At 46.4% G+C, this 25752-nt stretch overlaps 1 pseudogene; it reads right to left on the reverse strand.

Annotated features, from left to right (window-relative positions):
• Positions 1-923: 923 nt before the first annotated feature.
• Positions 924-25752, reverse strand: part of LOC133759081 (S-phase kinase-associated protein 1-like) — an 82590-nt pseudogene continuing 57761 nt past the window's right edge.

The raw sequence follows: 25752 nt of genomic DNA on the forward strand, positions 1-25752 counted from the left end.
GCCACGGGAAAGACCCGCTTCTTGAGGTCGCCACAACTGCAGGCCCCAAGAAGTCAAAACGTGCGGAACGCGCTGTTCCTCGAATCCAGACTGCTACCTGGGCGACCTGCTGTTCTCAGCAGCGCCCCGAGGCTGCCTCCTGCCACCCGACCGCGAGGGTGCTCTCTTGCTCCTAGCCGGCCAATCCTCCTGCCCTGTCCTGTCTGCTCGCCGTCCTTGGGCAAGTCAAAATGCCCCTGGGCCCGGGTTTCTCCTGTGTGAGCCGGGATGATCCACTGGGAGAATGAATGGTAGGCCTACGTGCAGTCGTGGAAAGAATTAGAGCTTTCTCCTGGGCGTGCTGTTTTCACACTGGAGGCCAGGGGCCTGGGGAAGCACATAGCCTGCACCCTGCCTTCCCAGAGGACACGCAGCCTAGAAGGCTCAGCAATTTCCCCAGGGAGGGCAGGGATGGAGGCCTCCTGACTGCCAGCCCAGCCCAGCCCAGCCAGTCTCACCGCCTCTCCTGACCAGCTCTGGTCTCCTTTCTTCCTCCTCTCCTTTCATCAACATCCAGCAAGCACTTGTTTTATTGGTCTATCATACAAGGGCATTAGATGAATGTTTGGTGGTGATCGGCTCCGTCACTCGTTTAGCAACAAGCACTTGCTTTGTGCCAAAGCCATCCCAGGGAGATGGTGAGGAGCCTAAGAGAAGCGGGCCGTGCACGCTGGGCAGTCAGTCGGCCCTGGGCGGAAGGCGAGGCAGGCGCCAGCAGGGCTGTGCACAGCACGGTGGCAGGCTCGGGGCTAGGAGGTCTGGGGACGCGACCTTGCCTGCTGCCTCTGTTGCCCTGCCCCGTGACCGCACTTTGTCGGCCGATTCCTCAGCGCCTCCGGCTGCGAAGCTCTGGTGTGACAGGTGCCTCCCACCTCACTCTCTTCTCACCCTGGGTCTTCCTGGAGTCGGAGCCTTTTCCCTACTTCAGCTGTCATCGATTTCGCGCTGGCGCCTACATCCCTATCTTGGGATGAAAGCGTTCCTCTGAATGTTCCCGAGAGCACAAGAGCTCCTTGTCCCAGAGTGAGTTCGTTTCTCCGCCCACCTGCTTTCCTCTGTGAGCGCCGCGCCGCTCCCTTGGCCTTGCTCCTCCAACATCCCAGGATCCCTGTGTTTTTCAGATCACAGAGTTGGGGAACGCTAAGCATCCCCGCCCCGATGCCTTTGCGCCCACGTTTTCTGCTGCTGTCGGGCTTCCGGTAGGACCAAGACTCACCTGGATTGTCACAGCGACATTTCCCTCGCTGGTCCTCTCCCTTTGGATTGTGCTCACCCCTCAGTCCTCCACGTGAGACCTAGGACAGACAAAACTCCACCAGTCACAGCCCTTCAGCGCTTCCTCTGCTTGCAGAGCCAACCTCCCCTGACAGCAGCCCCTGGGACCTCTGTTGTGGATCAGATCGTGCGCCCCCAAAACTTCGGCTGGAGAATGTGAACTGATTTGGGAATGGAGCTCTTGAGATGTGACTGGCTAAGATGAAGTCATCCCAGAGGAGGTGGGCTCTTGGCCCATCCATGTGGGTAGAGGGGACTTTGGACACAGCACAGTATCGGAGGGAGGATGCTCCTTGTGGAGTGGAGGCAGAGACTGGAGTTGTGTTGCTACAGAGGATGAAAGCTTGCAGGAGCTCCCAGAAGCTGGGAGACGCAAGGAAGGCTTCCCCGCGAGGGCTTTGGAGGAACTCGCCCCTGCTGGTGCCTTGATTCCTGACTTGCAGCCTCCAGCACTGGGAGGCAATAAGCCTCTGTTGTCCTCAGGCACTCGGTCTGTGGGACTTTAGGGCCATGCCAGCCTGTGCTGACCTAGCTATCAACCATCTTTCCAGCCGCGTCTGCAGTCACCTGCCTCAGCTCACCCTGCTCTCTCAGAGCAGTCCCCGAACTGGACGCTGGGCCGTGCACAGCCTGAGGACCTAGCACGCCCTTTCTCCACCTGCCCGCCTGCCCGCCTCCCAGCTTCTGCCCTCCTGCAGCAGGGTCTGTGGGAACGGCTACTGCTGGTCTCCTGCATGTGCTCAAGGCCTCCGGGAGAGCAAGGACTCTGCATCTGTCTTCTCTTTCCACAGGGCCTTAGCAGTGGAGGCTGATCTTGTGTAAAGCTTAAAAAAAAAAAAAAAAGTGCATCTGGTCACAGGTTCTCCTGGAGGGTATGATACCAGGGTGGCAGGATTCTAAACACTTCTCGCTACTCACTGGGCGGCCAGAGAGGGCGCTACCATGGTTTCCCCAGCTACTAATTAACCATGGGGCACGCAAGCCCCAGGGAACCCGCACCCAAACTGCCCAGTGCTGTTGCCTCGGCTCTGGTGCAGGCGTGAGGGAGATCCCTCCGAGGCCAACACCTAATCACTGTCCCTCTTCAGATGAAAAACGGGAAAATGCTGGCTAACTGTTGTTTAGTGACCCCACCCCCCCAGCCCTGTAAAATAAACACTCTTTTCAATTAGGAAGATTTGTCACCGGGGACAGTAATTCCGTGTCCTACCAAAACAAACACAGTTGTAATTAGTTTTATCCAGGAAGAAAATTAACTCTGTTTATCTTGGCATAATTAATCATTGACCTCTTTCTGTCCGGGCAGCTTGGGGGAGGGCATGGGAGTGGGGGGGGGGGGTTGTGATCTACAGCGAAAGGGATTCCGGGACCCATCTATCTCTCCCCTTGGTTACACAGCTGTCTGCGTGAGTTATTGGAGATAATATTCCTAGCCAAGGGTTGTGGAGCTGCCCTGGAGCTAGACCCAGAGAAACACCAAACAAGGCTGTGGTTGGATGGCTTCAGTCTGCAGGGAAGTCTCGATGCGTCTCAGACGGGCTTTAAGGCGCACTGCAGGAGCCAAGGTGTGCTTGGCTTCCTCTGTCCCCATCGCCCTGGCTTCCACAGACCTGGGGACGGGCAGAGGAGCAGGGTCTCAGTTATGGGACGGAGCTGCTGCTGCAGAGGAAGGGCTGGCTCGGGGGTTAGGGATTTGGGTCTTGGTCCTAAGTTGACTCTGGGCAAGACTATTACCTCCTAATAATAAAATAAAACAACAATACAATAAAACAACAACAAAACCAGGATGTAGGGGTCAGGGTTATTCATCTGCACCCACAGAGATGAAGTAAGGATTAGAAGTGAGGTATAGGTGTGCTGTGGTATAGAAGGTAAAACCCCTGCCTGCACCGCTGGCATCCCATGTGGGCCTCGGCTTGAGTCCCGGCTGCTCCACTTCCAATCCAGCTCTCTGCTATGGCCTGGGAAAGCAGTGGAAGACGGCCCAAGTCCTTGGGCTCCTGCACCCACGTGGGAGACCCGGAAGAAGCTCCCGGCTCTGTCTCGCCCCAGCCCCGGCTGTAGTAGCCATTTGGGGAGTGAACCAGCAGATGGAAAGTCTCTCACTGCCTCTGTCTTTCCTCCCTCCTCCTCCTCCTCCTCCTCCTCCTCCTCCTCCCCTCTCTCTGTAACTCTGCCTTTCAGAAAAATGAATACAAATTTTTTTTTGAAAAAGAAGTAAGGGACACCAAGCCCTCAGCACACAGGGCCTGGGACCAAGTAGTTGGTCGGTGAATGTGGGAGGTGTTGCTATGCTCCCCTGAGCTGACCAAGGGCCCAGGGTGGAAGGACACACTGACAGGCTTCTCCTGTTTCAGTAGACCTGCTCTTCACAGAGACCTTGGTGTGTGCTGGGTTCCTCTTAGGCTGTGGAAATAAAAAGAGGGGTGCTCACAGCCTGTGGGGGGGAGGCCTCCCCAGATAGCCTCAAGGTGCTGCAGCAAATGGGGGGCACACACACAGCCTAGAGAGCCTGGTCAAGATGCACGCAGAGACAAGGGGGCTCGGTGTCCCAGCTCTGGGCCATTCTGCTGAGGTTCAAGGCCTTGCTGAATCCTCACGATAACCAAGTTAAGCACAAGGTAGGAGACACAGGACAGGGTAGTGGGGACTCGCAGATGGTGAGTCGATTGGACCCCAAGTACATAGCTAGAAAATGGAGCAGCTGGGCTGGGAACCAGCGTCCTCACCCGTGGAAGCCTGTGCTTCATCAGTTTCACCTTGGGAGTCCTAGTTGAGCTGTAGTGGCTGGAGTCCCACCCCAAGGCCCCAGGGCCCAAGGCAGGGGCATCACAGCACCATGGCCTCCGGGGCCAGGCTCAGGAGCCCCCAGAGGTAGCAGTGCAGCTTGCTGGGCCCCCAGAGGTAGCAGTGCAGCTTGCTGGGGCTCACTGCGGCTCTTCTGAGTCAGGAGCTCTCCTAGGAAGATAGTTTGCACCAACCACTGAAGGTGAGTCCGATGCTCTCACCACCCCTAGAGTCGTACAAATCTACCCCTTTGCCCATTGCGTGGAGATGGCTACTCCCAGACAAGTGCTCAGGGTGGGGGTAGAGGTTGTCCTCTAGTCACAAGGCAAAGATAACCACGAAGCCCAGAAGGCCCCTGTCCTGAGCCGAGGGGAGCAGACAGGGGGGTGTGAAGTGGGCCAGGGCCCCTTAAGAGCCAGCTGAAGGGCTCACACAGGGGTGTGTCTCTGGCTGCAGGAAACCAACCAGGCACCTGCTTGGAGCACAAGGCCCCTATGAGCAGGATCCTGCAGCAGGAGAGAGCTGCCAGGTCACTTCTCGAAGCCAGAGAAAGCTCAGAGCGGGGGCAGCATCTTGTGCTCACTGCACGTGCGTGAGTGGCTGGCAGGGTGTGGAGTTTTGTCCTCTGCAAACCTAGCTGGTAGTCGGAGCCAGGAAGCCAGGACAGAGAGCAGCCACAGCTTCGGAGGATGCTGAAACTGGGCTTTGGGAGCAGTGTGATGCCTGGTCCTGCAAGAGGAACCCCGTGCGAACAGGGAAGAAGCAGAGGCTGGCGAGTCAGAGGAGTATATTCTGTGTCCAGCTTCTGCCAATGGCAAAGCTGTGCAAACTCGGGAAGCAACCTTCCCTTCTTGGTCCTGCCTCAGGTTCCTGGTCTGTAAAATGGGGATAAGAGGGTCTGCCCTGTGAGACTTGCAGAGGTAACCATGCTGTGCGCAGCACCTGATCTAATCTTCACTACAATCTTTAAAGGAGGGAGGGAACCGGGTGGCTTCCCCAGGGTCACCCAGCTTTCTTAATGGAAGAACCAAGGTCAAATCCCAGCTCTGTCTGACTTAGGAGCCTTTGCTTTGATCATCTGCTGTAATTCCTCTTGTCTAGGAACGAGCGAATGAATGAATGGCTCTATGTAGGCAGACTTCAGAAAGCTGATGGAAAATGGAATGAGAACACGAGATGAGATGCCTAGTTTTTTCATACTATTCACTGTCTACGAACTTCTTGAAGCCCCTTTGTGCAGCCACTCAGCCTCTGGGAGGTATCTACAGCCATCGTCGCCTCCCCAAGAAACTGGGCATGGCTTCGCCTTGCCACTGCCTGCCACAGTGCACACATCTGCTGTCATGGCTGGGGAGTGCCATTTCTTTCTAAGATTTATTTATTTGAAAGACAGAGTTACAGAGAGGCAGACAGAGAGAGAGAGAGAAAGAGAGAGAGAGAGACAGAGACAGAGAGAGAGACAGAGAGTTCTTCCATTCGCTGGTTCATTCCCCAGATGGCTGCAATGGCTGGAGCTGCACCAATCTGAAGCCAGGAGCTTCTTCCGGGTGTTCCACACAGGTGCAGGGGTCCAAGGACTTGGGCCATCTTCTACTGCTTTCCCAGGCCACAGCAGAAGCTGGATCGAAAGTGGAGCATCCAGGACTCGAACCAGCGCCCATATGGGATGCAGGCACTGTAGGTGGCGGCTTTACCAGCTATTCTACAGCACTGGCCCTAGTGCCATTTCCATTCGCTCGGGGAACCTGTCATTGTTGCCAGAGCTGAGGCAGGCCCAGAATCAGGCAGACCAAGCTCTGTGGGTTCTGGCTGACAGGCACCAACCTGTGTGTATGGAAGAGACAGAGGGAGCAGCAGGGGCAGCAGGTGGGGATGAGCTATCACTCCCAGCAATAAGCATCCAGTGTTAGGGAGCCCAGGCTCCTGAGCCATTCACAGAAAACAGTCTGGGAAACAAGGTGGCACCAGGTGTACAAGAAAGAGCAGGCTGACCTGCTGCTCCCAAGTTCATGCAGGCTAGGCCGCAGCAACAGGTGTAGGGAGCTCAGACTACGGCCGGAAATAGTCCCTGGCTCACCGCACTGAGCCAGGCATCTTCAGGGGTGCAACCAGGAAGTGGGAGAGCTCTCCCCAGAGGTGTCGGGGCTGCCGGTAGAAGTCTGCTGGAAAGAAGATTCAGGGCCATTTCTCTGGCTTCAGCTTTCTGCAGGGCCAGAGGCAGATGCCTTCGTGGAGAACCAGGTGTAGCTCAAAGCTGGGGCAGCCTTGTGGGGCAGCAAGTGTTCAGCAGAGGCCACAGACGGCTCATCAGTGGGGTTGGGCGCTCAGGGAGGTCTGGGGAGGGGTGAGCTGGGGCACTGCAGGTGACCCTGTACTGCTGCCCTGGCTCCCCTGCCTGGAGGGGTATCTGGTACAGGACTGGTGACGACAACACCGTTGGAGCAGTGTTCAGAGCATGTGGCGTGCAGAGTGTCTGGGGCGGGCCTGTGGCAGGGGAGGTGACGTGGTGAATTCTACCCCCAGGTGGAGTCCCTGTGACCAGGCCTCCCCTGGATGACGTGGCTTCTGGGCAAACGGCACGAGTGTAGGATGAGGATGTAAGAAGGTGGGAGAGCAGGGTAGGAGGGCATCACAAGGTGGAGTCCAAGCTGTGTCCCAGGTACACTCTCGTGCCTGGCCCCCCTCTGGGGGTGGTTTTACAGATGATGGCAGAGGGGAAGCACTGGCCAGAAAGGCTCTGGGTGTGCCGGGCGTGCACAGTAAGCCGTGTCCGCCTTCCAGTGGGCAGCCGGTCCTCAGGCTGAGAGGTTGGTCAGAGGTCTTTTTTTCTTTTAAAAAGCCATGTGTCTTCTTTATCAAATACATTCCATTATAATCCTTCTGAAATACAGAAGACAGAATAAATCATACCATAAAAGAGGGTAAGATATGATAATATGACGGTGGCCAATTAATACACGTAAATCTATTTTTTTTCTGGACAGCCATCCATTACTTAAGAAGATTAAGAGATAATTCTAGAAGTAACACGACCTGGAGGATTACTAGAGAATTAAATACTGACTTCCAAATTGCTAAATGGGCAAGTCATGCAGCATTTGTCATCAAATGCGTGTGAGACCCAACAGACACGGCTGAGTGTCACCACTGTGCCTACAACTTAAATAAAATCCATCTAGTCTAGTTGCTCTCCTGAAATGATCTTGACAAAAATTTCTAAAAGTGTGGCTTGCACTTTCCTTCTTCAGACACGCTCTGCTTCGTTTCACAGTCTTAGCAGGCAGTGCTAGGGGAGCTGAGTGGGGGTGAGGCCCTGTTGTTTCTTACATGCAGAATATGGGGTTTTTCTGTTTGGTTCCATCCGCTCCCAAGCATTTCAGGCCTAGGAAGTGAGAGTTCCTTCACTGCTGACACTTAGCTATTTCTAACTTATCATCGACCACCTTCCCAGGGGTCCTTCTTGAGCCCCCCTGAGAGCCTGCAGGGTTTGTCCACCACCTGGGTTTCTGGAGAAGAGTATGGCTGTTTGGCTCCCCCTTGTGGTTGAATTACTCAGAAGGTGTTGCTTGCAAGGGCACAATGCCTTATTTCGAGTGAAAAAGTGTGCATAGTTGGGGGCAGAGCGTGATGACTTGATACGTGCATACCCTGCGGAAGGATCAAATCTGAGTCGCCAGCATCGCCTGGTACAGCGATCATTTCCGGCTGTTGACCGTGGTCACCTGGCTATTGCTAGTACTTGTCCACCTATCTATTCCCAACACCTTTTAGGAATGCTAAGAAAACCGTGCAGGGGGGAAGGGCGTGGCAGACCTAAGACGACGGAGGATGTCCCGGGCGTGGGGTTTCCTGCCATATGGTAGGTGCTCCACACAGGGCTGATAAATCTATGGGCGAAGTCATGATCTGGAGGCAGGGATGGGCTGTTGGGGAAGAAGGAACCGAGGAGAGGAGGCCCAGGGTGTGGCGGCCTGGAGGAAAGGTGCCAGCTGTGTGTGTAGGGGTGCCATGGGGACTCAGTATCACCAGCTCCAGCCCCCCGCCCCCGGTTCTTGACGACAGGAGCAGTCACCCGGGGAGGGGAGGTTAAAAGCAGCGCCGGTGAGCGGGCCCCAGCTCGGAGAGGCCCAAGGCGGGGGTTTTAAGAGCTCCGGGGTGTGCGTCTCTGAGGCAGAGATGGCTCAGGTGCGGTTTCTGGCCCCTGGCAGCTCAGGGTACTGTGATCCAGAGATTGTTTTCCAGGCCTTTCCCTCCGTGTAATTGGTGTCCTGTGGCAGTAGATGATGTTATTGCAGCCTTAGGACGATGGCTGATGTTCATCACCAATAAACCCAGAGATAGGGCAGGACGTCTGCGTGCAAGAGGTGACCCCGACAACAAGCGAGGGGAGCGTGATTTACTCCCCGGGCCTCTAATGTAATTAAGTGTGCATTATAGAGAAAGCTGCGCTGTGCAGATGCAAATTAGCAGCGACACTTGGCCTTCCCGTGGCCATTGTGTGGAGGCGACTGCTGTTGTTCCAGCACTCAGAGTGCATTACTCCCGGAGCCAGCGCGGGAGAGCCACTGGGAGAGAGCACAGCACACTCACGGGAAGGCACGAGGCCTCTGGACTTTGTCACATCCCTGAGAACTATTACTTCATTCCCTGCCCTGCTTGTTCTCCCGTACACAGTGCAAGACATTGAACGCCAGATGGAGGAAAAGGAACAGGAGAACTTGCCTGCAGCCCGGGCAGCTCCTCTGTAGGCAGCTGTGTGGATGGAGCAAGGGCTTCCTACGGGACATGCACAAAGGGCAAGCGTTTTATTTCAAGATGCTTCTCTGCAGGGGAAGCATGTGAAGAGCATTTTAGAATTCTGAGTCGTGTCTGTGTTGGCAGCCTGGCCTGGGTCCCTGCCCTACAGTCTCTCCCTCCAGCCTGGTGGGGCTCTAGTGAACATTCACAGATGAGGCTGCTGCCAGATCCCATGAGCTTTGGACTGGATTAGCAGGAAGCCAGGTGGAACAGTAAGAGGAGCGGGGAGAGCTAGCACTGGCTGAGGGCTGCTCTCTTCCAGGTGCCCTGCTGGGCGTGTCTGCGCTGCCTTTGTACAGTTTACATGGCCCCTTCACCAGAGCCAGGTGCAGAGTAGGGTGCATCACTTTCACTTTCCATTTAATGGCTTTGGAGCTATGTTTCTTGGCTTTTCCAAGAACACTGTGTAGGATAAAGGGTTTGGTGATGTTTTGAAATGTACTCAATCCATTAGAGTACATCTTTTTTTTTTTTTTTAAGATTATTTATTTGAAAGTCAAGAGTTACACAGAGAGAGAAGGAGAGGCAGAGAGAGAGAGAGAGAGAGAGGTCTTCTATCCACTGGTTCACTCCCCAATTGGCCACAATGGCCAGAGCTGTGCCGATCTGAAGCCAGGAGCCAGGAGCTTCTTCTGGCTCTCTCACATGAGTGTAGGGGCCCAAGGACTTGGACCATCTTCTACTGCTTTTCCAGGTCATTGCAGAGAGCTGGATCGGAAGTGGAGTAGCTGGAACTAGAACTGGCACCCATATGGGACGCTGGCACTGTAGGCAGTGGCTTTACCTGCTACATCACAACACTGGCCCCAGAGTTTCCAATCTTGATGATTGCCAGAGGGAAGAAATTGGTGCAATGCTGTGAAAATTTAGCCCTTTCTCCCAATTAAGCACATCCTGGGATGTTTTGCAAAAGGCAGTTTTTTAAGTATTAAAGATTCCTGTGACAATAACTCCACATCTCAGTGTGTACCTTGTGATTTTTCATTTGCAATAACTAAGAAGCACAACTGAAGCAATCAGAGAAAAATCAAAGATGTATTTCTTTTCTTTCCCAAAGAAACCTTTTATTTAATAAGTACAAATTTCATAAGTACAACTTTAGGAATTTAGTGATTCTTCCCACCATACCCGCCATCCTGCCCCTACTCCCACCCCATTTCCTCTCTCCCATTCCCAGTCCCATTCTCCATTAAGATTCATTTTTAATTAAGTTTATACACAGAAGACCAGCTCTATACTAAGTAAAGATTTCAACAATTTGCACACACACACACACACACATACACACACACTGAGAACAAGTTTTACCATTAATTCTCATAATACAACTCATTGAAGACAGAGATCCTGCCTGGGAAGTAAGTGCACAGTGATTCCTGTTGTTAACTTAAGAATTAACACTCTTATGTATGACATCAGTGATCATCTGAGGCTCTTCACATGAGCTCCCAAGGCTATGGAAGCTTTTTGAATCCACAGTCTCTGTCAGTATCTAGATAAGATCATAAACAAAGTGGGAGTTCTCTCCTCCATTCAGAGAAAAGTACATCCTTCTTTGATGGCCCCTTCTTTCCACTGGGGTCTCACTCACAGAGATCATTCATATAGGATGTATTTTTTTTTGCCATGGTGTGTTGGCTTTCCATGCCTGAAATGCTCTCATGGGCTTTTCAGCCAGACCAGAATACCTTAAGAGTTGATTCTGAGGTCAGAGTACTATTTAGAGTGATTGTCATTCTATGAGTCTGCTGCATGAACTGCTTCCCATGTTGGAACATTCTCTCCTTTTTAATTCTATCTATTATTATTATCAGACCATTGATCTTAATTATATGATCCATTTAACTCTTAATCCTATCTATATGATCACTTTAGCACTTAATATGATCATTTTACCACTTAATATGGCATTTTTACCACCCAACTTAATGGGATTTGGGGTCCCATGGCAAGTTTTTAAACTGTATCCTTAGATGTAAATCCATAGGAATGTATACAGAACTACACAGCTTTATAGTTACAAACTTCCTCCTCCCTCTCTTATTTCCATTCTTATTTTTTACTGAGATCTATTTTCAATTAACTTTACACACATATGACTAACCATAACAAATACTAACAAATAGTATGAAGAAGATAAAGGGGAAAAAAAGGAAAAAAAAAAAAAACTGTTCTTCACAGTCCAGACAAGAGCTGCTCAAGTCATTGCTTCTCAAAGTGTCAAGTTCGCTTTTACAGATTTCCTTTTAGGTATTCTATTAGTTATCACAGATTAGAGAGAATATATGGTATTTGCTGTATTTTAGGTTGATTTCATGTCTTAACTATTGTGACTTGAGCAGCAATAAATATGAGAGTGCAGATAACTCTTTTATTTGCTGCTTTCATTTCCCTTTGGTAGATTTCCAGGAGTGGGATGGCTGGGTTATATGGTAGGTCTATATTCAGATTTCTGAGGTGTCTCCAAACTGACTTCCATAGTGGTTTTACCAGTTTGTGCATTCCCACCAACAGTGGATTAGGGTATCCTTTGTCCCACATCCTCACCAGCATTTGTTGTTTGTTGACTTCCATGTGAAAGCCATTCTAACTGGGGTAAGGTGAAACATCATTATGGTTTTGATTTGCATTTCCCTGACAGCTAGTGGTTCTGAACATTTTTTCATGTGTCTGTTGGACATTTGGATTTCATCTTTTGAAAAATGTCTGTTTAAGTCCTTGGCCCATTTCTAAACTGGGTTGTTTTTGTTTTATTGTTGTTGAGTTTCTTGATCTCTTTATATATTCTGGTTATCAATCCTTTGTCAGTTGCATAGTTTGCAAATAATTTCTCCCATTCTGTTGGTTGCCTCTTAACTTTCCTGAGTATTTCTTTCGCAGAACAGAAGCTTCTCAATTTGATGTAATTTCAATTGTGAATTTTTGCTTTGATTGCTTCTGGGGTATTTTCTAATAATTCTTTGCCTGGGCCAATGTCTTGCAGGGTTTCTCCAATGTTCTATAATAATTTGATGGTATCAGGTCATAGATTTAGGTCTTTAATCCATGTTGAGTGGATTTTTGTGTAAGGTGTAAGGTAGGAATCCTGCTTCATTCTTCTGCATGTAGAAATCCATTTTCCCAGCATCATTTGTTGAAGAGACTGTCCTTGCTCCAGGTGTTGGTTTTAGCTCCTTGGTCAACTATAAGTTGGTTGTAGATGCTTGGAATGATTGCTGGCATTTCTATTCTGTTTCATTGGACTATGCATCTGTTTTTGTACCAGTACCAGGCTGTTTTGATTGTAACTGCCTTGTAGTATGTCTTGAAATCTTGTATTGTGATGTCTCCAGCTTTTGTTTGTTGTATAAGATAGCTTTAGCTATTTGAGATCTCATGTGTTTCCATATGATTTCAGCATCATTTTTTCTAGACCTGAGAAGAATATCTTTGGTATTTGATTGGTATTGCACTGAATCTGTAAATTGCATTTGGAAGAATGGACATTTTGTGGTATTGATTCTTCCAATCCATGAACATAGAAGATTTTTCCATTTTTTTGTATCTTTTATTTATTTCTTTAATGTTTTGTAGTTCTGCTCATAGAGATCTTTGACAACCTTGGTTAAATTTATTCCAAGGTATTTGATTTTTTTTGGTAGCTATTGTGAATGGGATTGATCTTAGAACTTCTTTCTCTGCCATGGCATTGTCTGTATATACAAATGCTGTTGTTTTTTGTGTGTTTATTTTATATCCTGCTACTTTACCAAACTCTTCTATGAGTTCCAATAGTCTTTTGGTGGAGTCTTTTGGATCTCCTTATATCTAGAATCAGGTCATCTGCAAATAGGGATAGTTTGACTTCCTTTTTCCCAATTTGAATCCCTTTGATTTCTTTTTCTTGCCTAATGGCTCTGGCTAAAGCTTCCAGGACTATATTGATTAGTAATTATGAGAGTGGGCATCCTTGTCTGGTTCTGGATCTCCATGGGAATGCTTCCAACTTTTCCCCATTCAATAGGATGCTGGCTGTGGGTCTGTCATAAATTGCATTGATTGTGTTGAGGAATGTTCAATTTATACCAAATTTGCTTAGAGTTTTCCTTATGAAAGGGTGTTGTGTTTTATCAAATGCTTGCTCTGCGTCTATTGAGATAATCATATGGTTTTTTTCTTCAGTTTGTTAATGTGATGTATCACATTGATTGATTTGCAAATGTTGAACCACCCCTGCATATCAGGGGTAAATCCCACTTGGTCTAGTGAATGATCTTTCTGACATTTTGTTGGATTCGATTGGCCAGAATTTTGCTGAGGATTTTTGCAGCTATGTTTATCAAGGAAATTGATCTGTAGTTCTTCTCTGTTGCATCTTTTCTGGGTTTAGGAATTAAGGTGATGCTGGCTTCATTGAAAGAATTTGAGACAATTCCCTCCCTTTTAATTGTTTTGAGTAACTTGAGAAGAAGTGGAGTTAGCTGGTCTTTAAATGTCTGGTAGAATTCAGCAGTGAAGCCATCTAGTCCCGGGTTTTCCTTTGTTGGAAGGGCCTTTATTACTGATTCAATTTCTGTCTTGGTTATGGATCTGTTTAGTTTTTCTGTGTCTTCATGGTTCAATTTATGTAAGTTGTATGTGTCCAGGAATCTATCCATTTTTTCTAGTTTTCCCAATTTGTTAGCATACAGCTCTTCGTAGTAATTTCTGATGATTCTTTTTATTTCTGAGGTGTCTGTTGTTAAATTCCTTTTTCATCTCTAATTTTATTGATTTCCATTTTCTCTCTCCTTTTCTTTGGTTAGTTGGGCCAATGATGTGTCTCTTGTTTACTTTTTCAAAAAACCAGCTCTTCATTTTGCTGATCTTTTGTATTTTTTTTTTTTTGGTTTCCATTTTTTGATTTCTTCTCTAATTTTAATCATTTCTTTTCTTCTACTAGTTTTGGGCTTAGTTTGCTATTGTTTTTCTAGATCCTTGAGATGCATTGATAGCTCATTTATTTGGTGCCTTTTCAATTTTTTGATGTAGGCACCAATTGCTATAAACTTTCTTTCTTTCTTTCTTTCTTTTTTTTTTTTTTGACAGGCAGAGTGGGCAGTGAGAGAGAGAGACAGAGAGAAAGGTCTTCCTTTGCTGTTGGTTCACCTTCCAATGGCCGCCGGGGCCAGTGCACTGCGGCCGGCGCACCGTGCTGATCCAAAGCCAGGAGCCAGGTGCTTCTCCTGGTCTCCCATGCGGGTGCAGGGCCTAAGGACTTGGGCCATCCTCCACTGCACTCCCGGGCCATAGCAGAGAGCTGGCCTGGAAGAGGGGCAACCAGGACAGAATCTGGCGCTTCGAGTGGGACTAGAACCCAGTGTGCCAGCGCCGAAGGTGAAGGATTAGCATATTGAGCCTTGGCGCCGGCCTAAACTTTCCTCTTAACACTACTTTTGCTGTATCCCATAAGATTTACACTTGATCTTAGCCAAAAGGCTAAGAAATGATGTATCCCATAAGTTTTGATATGTTGTATTGTCATCTTCATTTGTTTCCAGATATTTTTTGATTTCTTTTTTGATTTCTTCTATGACCCACTGTTCATTCAGGAGCATGGCGTTCAGTCTCCATGTATTTACATATGCTCTAGAGATTCCTGAGTTGCTGATTTCCAGCTTCATTGCATTGTGGTCTGAGAAGATGCATGGTACGATTTTGATTTTTTTGAATTTGCTGAGACTAGCCTTATGGCCTAGCATGTGGTCAATCCTAGAGAAAGTTCAATGCAGTGGTAAGAAAAACACGGCTGTAGGGTGGAAGGCTCTGTAGAGATCTGTTAGGTCCATTTGGTCTATAGTGTCAATTAACTCTGTTATTTCCTTATTGATTTTCTGTCTGATTAATCTGTCTATTGCTGAAAGTGGGGTATTGAAATCCCCTGTTACTATTGTATTTGACTCTATCTTCCTTTAAGTCCATTAACATTTCTTTTATATAACCAGGTACCCTGGAATTAGGTGCATATATGTTTATAACAGTCACATCAAAGATGTATTCCAAGGTGATAAGATTTACACTGTTCGTCAGATGAAGTCACTGGCAGATTCTTTTAATGAAAAAAATTTAAATTCTCTCTTGCCTGGCAGTCAACCACATATATGTACATAATTTGATGCTCGTCACTATTTTGCAATGCAGATGAGTTAATCTCATAGTTAGAATTGCTGTTATTACCATAGCAATAGTAAAAAAAAATAAAAAATCAAAATTTTATTTTTTAAACAGATTAATTTATTTGAAAGGCAGAGTAACAGAGAGAGGTAAAGGCAGAGAGAGATCTTCCAGTCCCTGGTTTACTCCCCAAGTGGACACTGTGGTCCCAGGCAGACCCAGGCTAAAACAGGAAGCCTGGAAATCTATTCAGATCTCCCATATGGGTGCAGGAGCACAAGTGTTTGGGCCATCTTCTGCTTTTCCAAGCACATTAGCAGGGAACTGGGTTGGGAGTGGAGCATTTGGGCCCTAAACCACTGCTCATATGGGAAGCTGGTGCTACAGGTAGTGGCTTAACCTGCTATGCCACAATGCAGGCCCTGAAAGCGAGATTTTCTTAGCATGTTATGTGTTCCAGGAATTATGCTAGGCTGTTGTGCTAGCCAGCTTTTTATTACTATAACGAAGTAGCCAATAAAACTACCTTTATAAGAGAAGAGGCTTCTTTTGGCTCAGAATTCTGGGGGTTCACAGTCAAAGCCTGGGCAGCCCTCCTGGGTGGCCTTTCACGGGGGATGGAGGATGGCGAGGGACTTACTGAAGGAAGACGCCCTGATGAGCAGGGGAGCAGAGAGAATGGCTGGGCTCATTTCAGCCTTTTGTAATCAACCCTGAGCCAGAACTGCTGTCTGGGAGCAGGTGCCAGAGACCTAAGGCCCTCCCACCAGGCTTCACTTCCAATCACTTAGTTGGATTGTTTCTAGTTTCTACCCTCAGTCTCTCTAAGTGACTTTAGGGTTTAATGCCTGTCTGAGGTAGGGAGTCATATCCCATTCAAACCATAGCAGTTGCACATGGCTAACACATACACTGCTAATCCTTACCACAAGGCAGGCATTATCATTCCATTTAACAAACCAGGAAACCAAGTTTCAGAGAGCTCAAATACTCTCCCAAGTTTCAGTAGTTTGCACATTCTATAAATGACAGAGAGGATTCAAGGGCACATCTGCTGACTAGAAAACCTTTGCTTTCCACTACACAAAGTCATGGCTTGCAGCTGTCCACATGGCCTGGGGACGGCGGCATGTGCTCTTCCAGAGTATCTGGGTCAGCCGTGGGTAGAGAGCACATTTCAGAGATGGTGTAGGGTGCTCCTGCCAAGGGCGGGGTTGGCGGAGGTAGACAATGTCCCTTCCAGACAGGGCCTCACTCTTGAGTCAGCTGAACTGCACTGCTGACAGAGTCTGGTGTAAGGAATATGGCCGGAGAAAGATGTGCTGAAGAGACAAGGTGCTCTGATTTAGGTCTAGTAAAAAGTGGGAGTAATCACATGAAGATCTGTCGGAGGCGGGAGGTTACTGTGGTAGGTGCTGGGCAGGGAAGGTAGTGGCAGATCGTGACATGGGGGGAAAAACTTGCTCACTGCCAGTCATAGGCTGCAGGGGAAGATCCATCGGGGCTCCCAACACGTAGGGTTCCTGGAGCCCATTTCTCTGTCCTTTGTATGAGCAGCCTTTAAAAATGCTGCAATAGCAGTTTTACCTCTAGGTGGCAGTCGTGTACCTTTAGAGCTTCTGCTTAGATTTCTTAGAACACAGCGGGTTCTGTCTGAACTTTGTCCAACTTCAGTGTGTTTCTCCAGAATTGGCATCCATCCATGGTTAATAAAATACCGGAGGACAAACGCATTACTGTTTTATTTATTATTAAATCATTCACATCACTGTCTCTCCGTCTAAAAGGGACTTAGCTGCACTACCAGTCTGTCATCCTATATGTGAATCTGAGGCAGACAGCGCAGGTGCACTGAGACAGTCCTGTGGCCAGAGCAACTATCGTCCTCTCTGAATGCTTGCAAAGACTGCCGCAAGGGGAGAGGGTCCTGGCCCAGCCCTTCCCCGGGGTAAAGCACCAACCAGCCTGGTCTCAGCAACAGGTGGAGGAGACTTGTCTTTTTAGACCCGCATTTCTGACTCCTTGTTTGCTCCTCCCCTTCCTAACGTGTGGAAACTCAGAGAGGTAGACTGGGGGGAGGGGGCAAGGCAGGGTCAGGATGCAGTCATAAGCAAGCACTGTGTCTGGAGAGTGGTCCTGAAAGGGACCAAAGATCTATGACAATCACCAAACTAAGAGCATCAGAACCAGAGGTGAGGAGACGTTTGCTGAAAGACAGATTATATCATCCCAGGTTTCTGAGGTGTGGAGAGGGGTGAGTGAATTTGAGTCTTTTTAAAGATTTGTTTATTTGAAAGGCCGAGTGATACTCCTCAAATGCGCAGGGCTGGACCAAACCAAAGATAGGAGCCAGGAACTCCATCCAGGTCTTCCACATAAATGGTAGGAACCCAAGTACTTGGGCCATCATCTGCTGCCTTCAAGGCACATTAGCAGGAAGCAGGATTGGAAGAGGAGCAGCCAGGACTCAAGCAGAACTTCAATATGGGATACAGACATCGCAGGAGTTGGTTTAACTCATTGTGACACAACATATACCCCACATTTGGGTTTTGGAAGTGAAGTTCTGGGAATGGGACTAGGACTGGGCTAGTTGAAAGTTAAAAAAAAAAAGATTTATTTATTTGAAAGGGACAGTGAGGGTGGAGGTAGAGGGAAAGAGGGAGAGGGAGAGGGAGAGGGAGAGAGAGATCAAGAGAGGTTGAAAGACAGAGAGATCAATCTTCTACTTTTATACCCTGCTGGTTTACTCCCCAAATGGCTAAAACAGCCAGATCTGGGCCATGCCAGGAGACAAAAACTCCATCCTGGTGTCCCACATGAGTGGCAGGGATTCAAGCACTTGGGTCACCTTCTGTTGCCTTCCTTGGTGCATTATCAGGAAATTGGACCTGATGCAGAGCAGCCAGGAATCAAACCTGCACTCTGATATGGGATTCTGGCAGCTTAACCTGCTGTGTCACAACACCAATCCCTGGACTAGTTGAATTTTGACTTGGAGCTGAAGCATTTCTCCTCACCCACCTGCTACCCAGTGCCCATATGACCATGTCTTTATTCAATAAATATCAGCACTTCTCACATTGTAGGTGTTGGGAGAGGCACTAGGATTAAGACACACACACACAATGCTCTTGCTTAAGAGTTTACAAGTTAGTAGAGGACGTAAGTAACAACCCAATAACAATCATTTCAGATGATGGTAAATACTCTGAGGATAACATATAGTAAACCATGACAGACACTGGTTGAGGTGGGAGGTGGGGTTTATTTAGAAAGTGCTGTCATGGTAGATTTTCTGGGTGATGTTGGAGCTGAAACCTGAGCAATCAGAAGGAACTAGTTTTCTATTGACATTCTTAATTCCAAGGAAGCTTCAGCTAAAAGCAAAGACTTGGGAGTCTGCATAAGAAAAAATGGGAATTAAAAATGAGGGGAAGACAGGAGCATGAGTTGAAGTTTGCATCTGTAGCGATTGGCTTGCTCTCTTACCCTCATGCACAGAAATGTCCCTAGCCAGTACGTACACGTTGGCAGCCAATTCAACAGACCACAAACACACAAAAAGCAGAAGCTTCCTTTGAAAAATACTGAACAAGCCATTCGTGGAAATCCAGGATAGCAAGCTTAGCAGTTGTTGACCAGTACAAAGGCTTCCATATCCAGGTGCTTTTGTGGGGCAGGGGTGTTCCAGAACAAATGGCTGGCTTGCTGGTGTCTGGTAAAGTTTGAATGTCCGTAAGTCTTACTCAACTAGCAGAGCTCTGAGCTTGCCTTTCATTTTCTTCAGTCTTAAATATACTTTGGTATAAATGATTGCAGGATACTTGAGAAAAGTGCAGTGTAAAAGAGAATAAGATTAAAAGGTGTTTGGCATAGTGGTTGACACCTCCATCCCATATAGACCATGTAGAGTGTGTGACTTCCTTTTTTTTTTTTTTAAGATTTACTTATTTGAAAGTCAGAGTTATACAGAGAGAGGAAGTGATAATGGCTCAAGTGTTGGCTCTTGCCATCCACATAGGAGACTGGACTCCCTGCTTCCTGCTTTGGCCTCAGCACAGCCCTTGCCATCGTTGTGGATATCTGGGGAGTGAACCAGCAGGTGGGAACTTGTCTCTCTCTCCCTCTGCCTCTCAAATAACTAAATAAAATATTTTTAAAACAGAAAGAAACAGATAAATTTAGATAATAAGTGTACAAAATCAAATAGACACAAATATGAAATAGCCCTCCTTTCTCTGCCAATATCAGACCATGCACTGTTAAACATTAAACAATTAGAACAAATCACTGGAAATCAAGATTTGGATTTTAAAAACTTTATTAGAAAGTTAGGAAGACAAAATAAAAGTTTCTATACACAGAGAGAAGGCAGTCATCTGTAAGCCAGGGAGAGAGCCCTCACCAGAACCGGCGGGCTGGCACCCTGGTCATACCTCCCGCCTCCACTACTCTGGGAAAATGCGTTTGTGTGCTTGAGCCACAGACTCTGTGGTGTTGTGTTACAGCAGTCTGCGCCAAGGCAGATGAGTATGTGGTCGGTTCAACAGAAAACTGGAATTTAGAAAAAGAACTAAGTGGGGATTTAAAAACTGGAAATAAAATCTGAAATTAACAGTCAACTGAGAATAAGAAAGACTCCATATTCCAGCTGAAGCACAGAGAAATAAGAGTACAAAACACATAATAGAATGTCAACGAGTGTTGAGAGTGGTATAGAGGCTAAAAGGAGTGTGATGATAATCACAGAAGGACAAGAGTCAGAGGATGGGAGAAAAGCAGTATGTGGAGAGGTACTGGCTGAGAATTTTCCAAAACTGTATATAAAACTGGAAGTGTACAGTAGGCATTCTGTTCCTCTTTTTTTTTCTGTTGGTCTTGGCTTCATTAATTCAGCACAAGTGTTTTGATGTTCACCCCTCTTACTTTGTGTACTGATAGTTCATTATGTCTTGTTGCTGAGCATGTCACTATTACAATCATACACTGCAGTCTGTTTATCCATTCATCTGTTGGAATTTTAGGTTATTTCTGCTTTATGGCTACTGCAGACGAAATTGACACAAACATCTCTGTGTGTAAGTCTTTGTATAAAGATATCCTTTCTTTTCCCTTGTTAAAAATCTTATTTACAAAGAAGTTGTAATTTTTTACATTCCTATCAGCAGTGTGGCAATCGCCCCTTTCTTGCCAAACCTTGATTTAGTCAGTCTTTTCAACTTTAGCTGTTTTAAGACTTGTGGGGCCAGTGTTATGATGTAGCCAGTAAAGCTGCCGCCTGCAGTGCTAGTGGGCACTGGTTCGAGTCCCAGCTGTTCCACTTCCAATCCAGCTCTCTGCTATAGCATGGGAAAGCAGTAGAAGATGGCCCAATTCCTTGGGATCCTGCACCCACATGGGAGACCTGGAAGAAGCTCCTGGCTCCTGGCTCCTGGCTTCGGATCCATGAAGCTCTGGCTGTTGTAGCCAGCTGGGGAGTGAACCAGCGGATGGAAGACCTCTCTCTCTCTCTCTGCCTCTCCTCTCTGTGTAACTCTGACTTTCAATTAAATAAAATAAATATTTTTTAAAATAAAGACTTGTGATGTTATTTCACTGTGATTTTAATTGATATTTCTATTAATTGCTTACTTGGTGAAATATCTTTTTAAATCTTTTTTATTGTCTTCTTATTTGTAAGTATTAACAGTTCTTTACATGTTTAGTACTTTGCAAATATTTTCTCCCAGTCTGTCATTTCTCTTCATTTTTTTAAAAGATCTTTTTATTAATTTGAAAGTCAGAGTTACACAGGGAGAGGAGAGGCAGAGAGAGAAAGAGGTCTTCCATCCATTGATTCACTCCCCAGATGACCACAACAGCCAGAGCTGTGCTGATCTGAAGCCAGGAGCCAGGAGCTTCTTCTGGGTCTTCCAAGCGGGTGCAGGGACCCAAGAACTTAGGCCATCCTCTACTGCTTTCCCAGGCCATAGCAGAGAGCTGGATTGGAATTGAAGCAGCCGGGTCTTGAACCTGCACCCAAAAGGGATGCCGGCGCCTCAGGCCAGGGTGTTAACCCACTGCACCACAGCGCCGGCCCTTGTCTTTTCATTTTTTAAAGCAATATCTTTTGCAGAGGAGTTTCTAGTTTTAGACAGTCCAAATGATCAACTTGTTCTTTTATGGATTATGTTTTTGGGTTTCATATATAAGAAATCTTTGCCTTACCCAAGGCCACAAGGATTTTCTCCCGAGTTTCCTTCAAGAGACTTTATTTTGAATTTTTTATTGTGGTAAAAATTATGTAACATGGAATCTATTCTCAATAAAATTTTAAGTGTATGGTACAACATTGTTCACTATAAACACAAGGTACATCAGATCTTCAGAAAAATTTCTTTAAAAATTTTTACTTATTTATTTCCATTTAATTTGAAAGGGAGAGAGGGAGAAAGGGAGAGAAAGTGTGAGAGAGAGAGAGAGAGAGAGAGAGAGAGATTCCAGCTGCTGGTTCACACCCCAAATGCCTGCAACAACTGGGGCTGAGCCAGACTGAAGCGAGGAGCTGGGAACTCAGTTTGGGTCTGCCACAGCCTGGAAACCATCACCTGTTGCCTTCCAAGGGCTGGATCAGCAGAAAGTTGGAATCAGAAGTAGAGCCAGGACTCCAACCCAGGAACCTCAATATGAGATGTGGGTGCCCCACTGACATCCTTACTGCTGGGCTGACTGCCTGCCCCTGAAACTCTTTGATCTTGTATAATTGAGACTCTACACCCATTGACCAGCAGCTCCCCATTCCTCCTCCTCCAGCCCTTGGAAACCACCATTCTACTTTCTCCTCCTGTGGGTTTGACTAGATTAGATGCTTCATGCAAGTGGAATTGTGGACTGTTTGTCCTTCTGGGACTATCTTCTTTCGCTTACCATAACATACTCAGTATCCACCCGTGTTGTCACGTATGAAAGGATTTCCTTCACCGGTGGGGATGGGTAATATTGGATAGTATGCATTGTCCATTCGTCTGTCTATGCACATTTAGTTTACTTCCTTATCTTGGCTATTCTGGCTAATGCTCCAGTGAACATGATGGTGCAAATATATGCTCAGACCCTGTTTTTAATTCTTCAGAATAAATATTCAGAAGTGGGATTGTTGTCACATGGATACGGTAGCTGTGTTTTTAATTTTGCAAGGAACCTCTATATTGTTTTTGACATTTTCATCAATGGTGTATAAGTGTTGAGGGGGATTCGTTCTGACAGGAGAAGCGCGGAGGGGGCAAGAGGTGTGGAGTCACCACACAGACACTGGGAGTCAGGTGAAAGCAGGCGAGAGGCAAGCAGCCCACAGACTCATTTATTTCAGTTGGTGCAGCAGCTTATATAGCCAAGGCAGCCAATCCAGTCAAGGGATGGTTTATGCCCTAACCAATCACTGCCTGTTGCCAGGCAGGCTCCTTTGGCAGATGGGTTTCAAAGCCATTCCTGAGTAACTGACTCTCGCTTGCCAGCTGCCATCTTGGCATGTCCTTCTCATTCCACCACATATAAGGGTTCGTTCCAATTCTCTATATACCTTGTCAACACTTTTTATTTTATTTTTTTTGATAATTTTATTGTAGCAGGTATGAGGGAATATGTTATTGTAGTTTGAGTTGCATTTTTCTGATGATTTTCCTGAGTCCTTTTCATATGACTGTTGGCTAGTTGTACAACCTCTTTTGGAGAAGTATTTCTTCAAGTACTTTGCCCACTTTTTAATTAAGTTTTTTTTTGTTACTGAATTTTAGGAGTTTTTAATAATGTATTTTGTTTATTTATTTATTTTAAAAAATATTTACTTATTTATTTAAAAGTCAAGAGTTACACGCAGAGAGAGAAGGAGAGGCAGAGAGAGAGGTCTTCCATCTGCTGGTTCACTCCCCAGTTGGCTGCAATGGCTGGAGCTGAGCAGATCTGAAGCCAGGAGGCAGGAGCTTCTTCCAGTTCTCCCACATGGGTGCAGGGGCCCAAGGACCCAGGCCATCCTCCACTGCCTTCCCAGGCCACAGCAGAGAGCCAGATCAGAAGTGGGGTCGCCAGGACCTAAGCCGGCACCCACATGAGATACTGGCATTGCAGGCAGCATCCCTACCCACCATGCCACAGTGCCAGCCCCTTAATAATATAGTTTAAAATCCACACAACCATTTTTGTATTTTGGTTGGAAAATTTAATGTATTTACAATTTATGTAATTATTCATAGGTAAGGACTTACTACTGTCATTTTGTCAATTGTTTTCTGAAACTGTTTAGTTTTCCTTTGTAGCTTTCTTGCTCTCTTTCTGTCTTCCTTTATGATTTAATAACTTCTTTTGTTGGTATACTTTGATTTCTTTCTCTTTGCTTATCTGCTACATTTTTTTTGTTTTGTGGTTACTATAAGCATTATATAAAATATAATATAGTTAAAATTTCTCATTTTAGGTTGATAACAACTAAACTTTGATTACATACAATAACTACATTTTTAATTCCCCCATCCTTACATTTTAGGCTATTATTTTTACAGTTTGCATCTTTTTATATTGTGTATCCACAAACATATTATTGTAGCTATTTTTAATTCATCTGGTTTTGTTTTAGATTTATTTATTTATTTGAAAGGTAGGGTTACAAAGAGGCAGAGGGAGAGAGAGGTCCCCCATCTGCTGGTTCACTCCCCAGATGGCCATGAGGCCAGAGCTGAGCCAATCTGAAGCCAGGAGCTAGGAGCTTCTTCTGGGTCTCCCACACGGGTGCAGTGGCCCAAGGACTTGGGCCATCTTCTACTGCTTTCCCAAGCCATACTAGGGATCTAGATTGGAAGTGGAGCAGCAGGGACTGGAACCAGCTGCAGGTGGCGGCTTTATCTGCTACGCCACAGCGCCGGCCTCAACACATCTGTTTTTTTTTTTTTTTTTTTATACTAGACTTGAAAGTCATTAATGCACAACCATTATAATATTAAAGAATTCTAACTTTGAGTATACGTTTATCTTTAAAAGTGAACTTTGTTTATTCCTGGGTTTCTACATTGTTAGTAAGCATATTTTATCACAGATTAAAAAATTTCCTTTAGTATTTCTTACAAGGCATGTCTACTGGTGATAAATTTTCCAAGAGTTTGTTTAGAGAAGTCTTGATCTCTCATTCATTTCTGAAGGACAACCTCACCATGTACAGTATTACTAGTTGGCCATTTTAAAATTTCAATACTAGAATCTATCATCCCATTCAATATTTTGAACATATAATCCCACAGTTGAGTGGGGTTGGAGGCCAGTTTCCAGTTAGATGGGTCACTGGTTGGGCTTCCTAGGTGGGTGGGACTGCAAACTGTGCTCCTTAGTTGGTCAGGGATGCTGGCTTGGTTCCATGCTACGTGGGGCTGACAGCTCTGTTCTGTGGCTGTGCTGCACCACTAGCTGGGCACTCCTGCTGGGAAGAATTGAGAACAGTGCTCTCTAGACAGAAAGGGCTACTCACTCATTTTGGTGAATGTTTGGAGCCACTGATGGGGCTCTCTGGTTGAGCAACACCACAGGCATTAATATGGTGCCACCACCAGGATCCATGGGCTAACTTTTGTGAGCCCTGGCCTCATCTTTGCTCCCAGTTGACCTTACATGGTGTAGCCCGGCTGATTTCTCCAATGTTCTCTGTGAGATTACATAAAAATGGGCTTTCTGGAAAGTTCCCTGGGATATTGGGGAAGCTGGATATCTGTCCAGGCTTTCTTTTCCATCCTGGAGAAGCTGTAGGCATAGGAGAATACTCTCAATCTGGTACTGTGCTAGCTTAGACAAGGTCACAGCAAAACCACCCCTCTTCTATTTGTACCTTGAATTTTCTCATTTCCACTAAGCCAAGGGGGGGGGGTGCACTACTGCCTTACCCCTGGTTTCTTTTACTTTCACAAATGAAATGTCTCATTGAGAAACTGTTGTTTGGTCTTTTTTGTGAGGGCAGCTAACGTTGGGAACTTCCAATTCCATCATCTTGCTAGAGTCATTTTTCCTTCACTTTTAAAGGAAAGATTTGCCTGATATAATGTTTTTTGTTGGTTAGTTCTTTTTCCCTGTCAGCATTTAAAGTATGCCATCCTCTGTCTTCTGCTCTACAAGGTTGCCACTCAGAAATTTTCCATTAATCTTAAGGAGGCTCCTTTTTATGTTATGAGACACTTCATCTTGCTGCTTTCAAAATTCTTCATAATTTTTGACAATCTGATTATTTTATGTTTCAGTGTGGACTTGGGTTCATTCCACTTCCATCTGTTGTGACTCTTAAATCTTTTTTTAAGAAAGCTTTTATTTAATAAATATAAATTTCATAATTACAACTTTTGGATTACAGCAATTCTTCCCCCCCATACCCACCTTCCCCCAAACCATCCCACCTCCTACTCCCTCTCCCATCCCATTCTTCATTAAAATTCATTCTTAATTATCTTTATATACATAAGATCAACTCTATACTGAGTAAAGATTTCAACAGTTTGCACCCACATAGACACACAAAGTATAAAGTACTGTTTGAAGACATGTTTTACTGTTAATTTTTATAGTACAACAAATTAAGGACAGAGGTCCCACATGGGGAACAAGTGCACAATGACTCCTGTTGTTGATTTAACAATTGACACTCTTATTTATGACGTCAGTGATCACCCGAGGCTCTTGTCATGAGCTGCCAAGGCTATGGAAACCTCTTGA

Source organism: Lepus europaeus, chromosome 5 (genome assembly GCF_033115175.1).
Source record: "Lepus europaeus isolate LE1 chromosome 5, mLepTim1.pri, whole genome shotgun sequence".
NCBI classification, from domain to species: domain Eukaryota; kingdom Metazoa; phylum Chordata; class Mammalia; order Lagomorpha; family Leporidae; genus Lepus; species Lepus europaeus.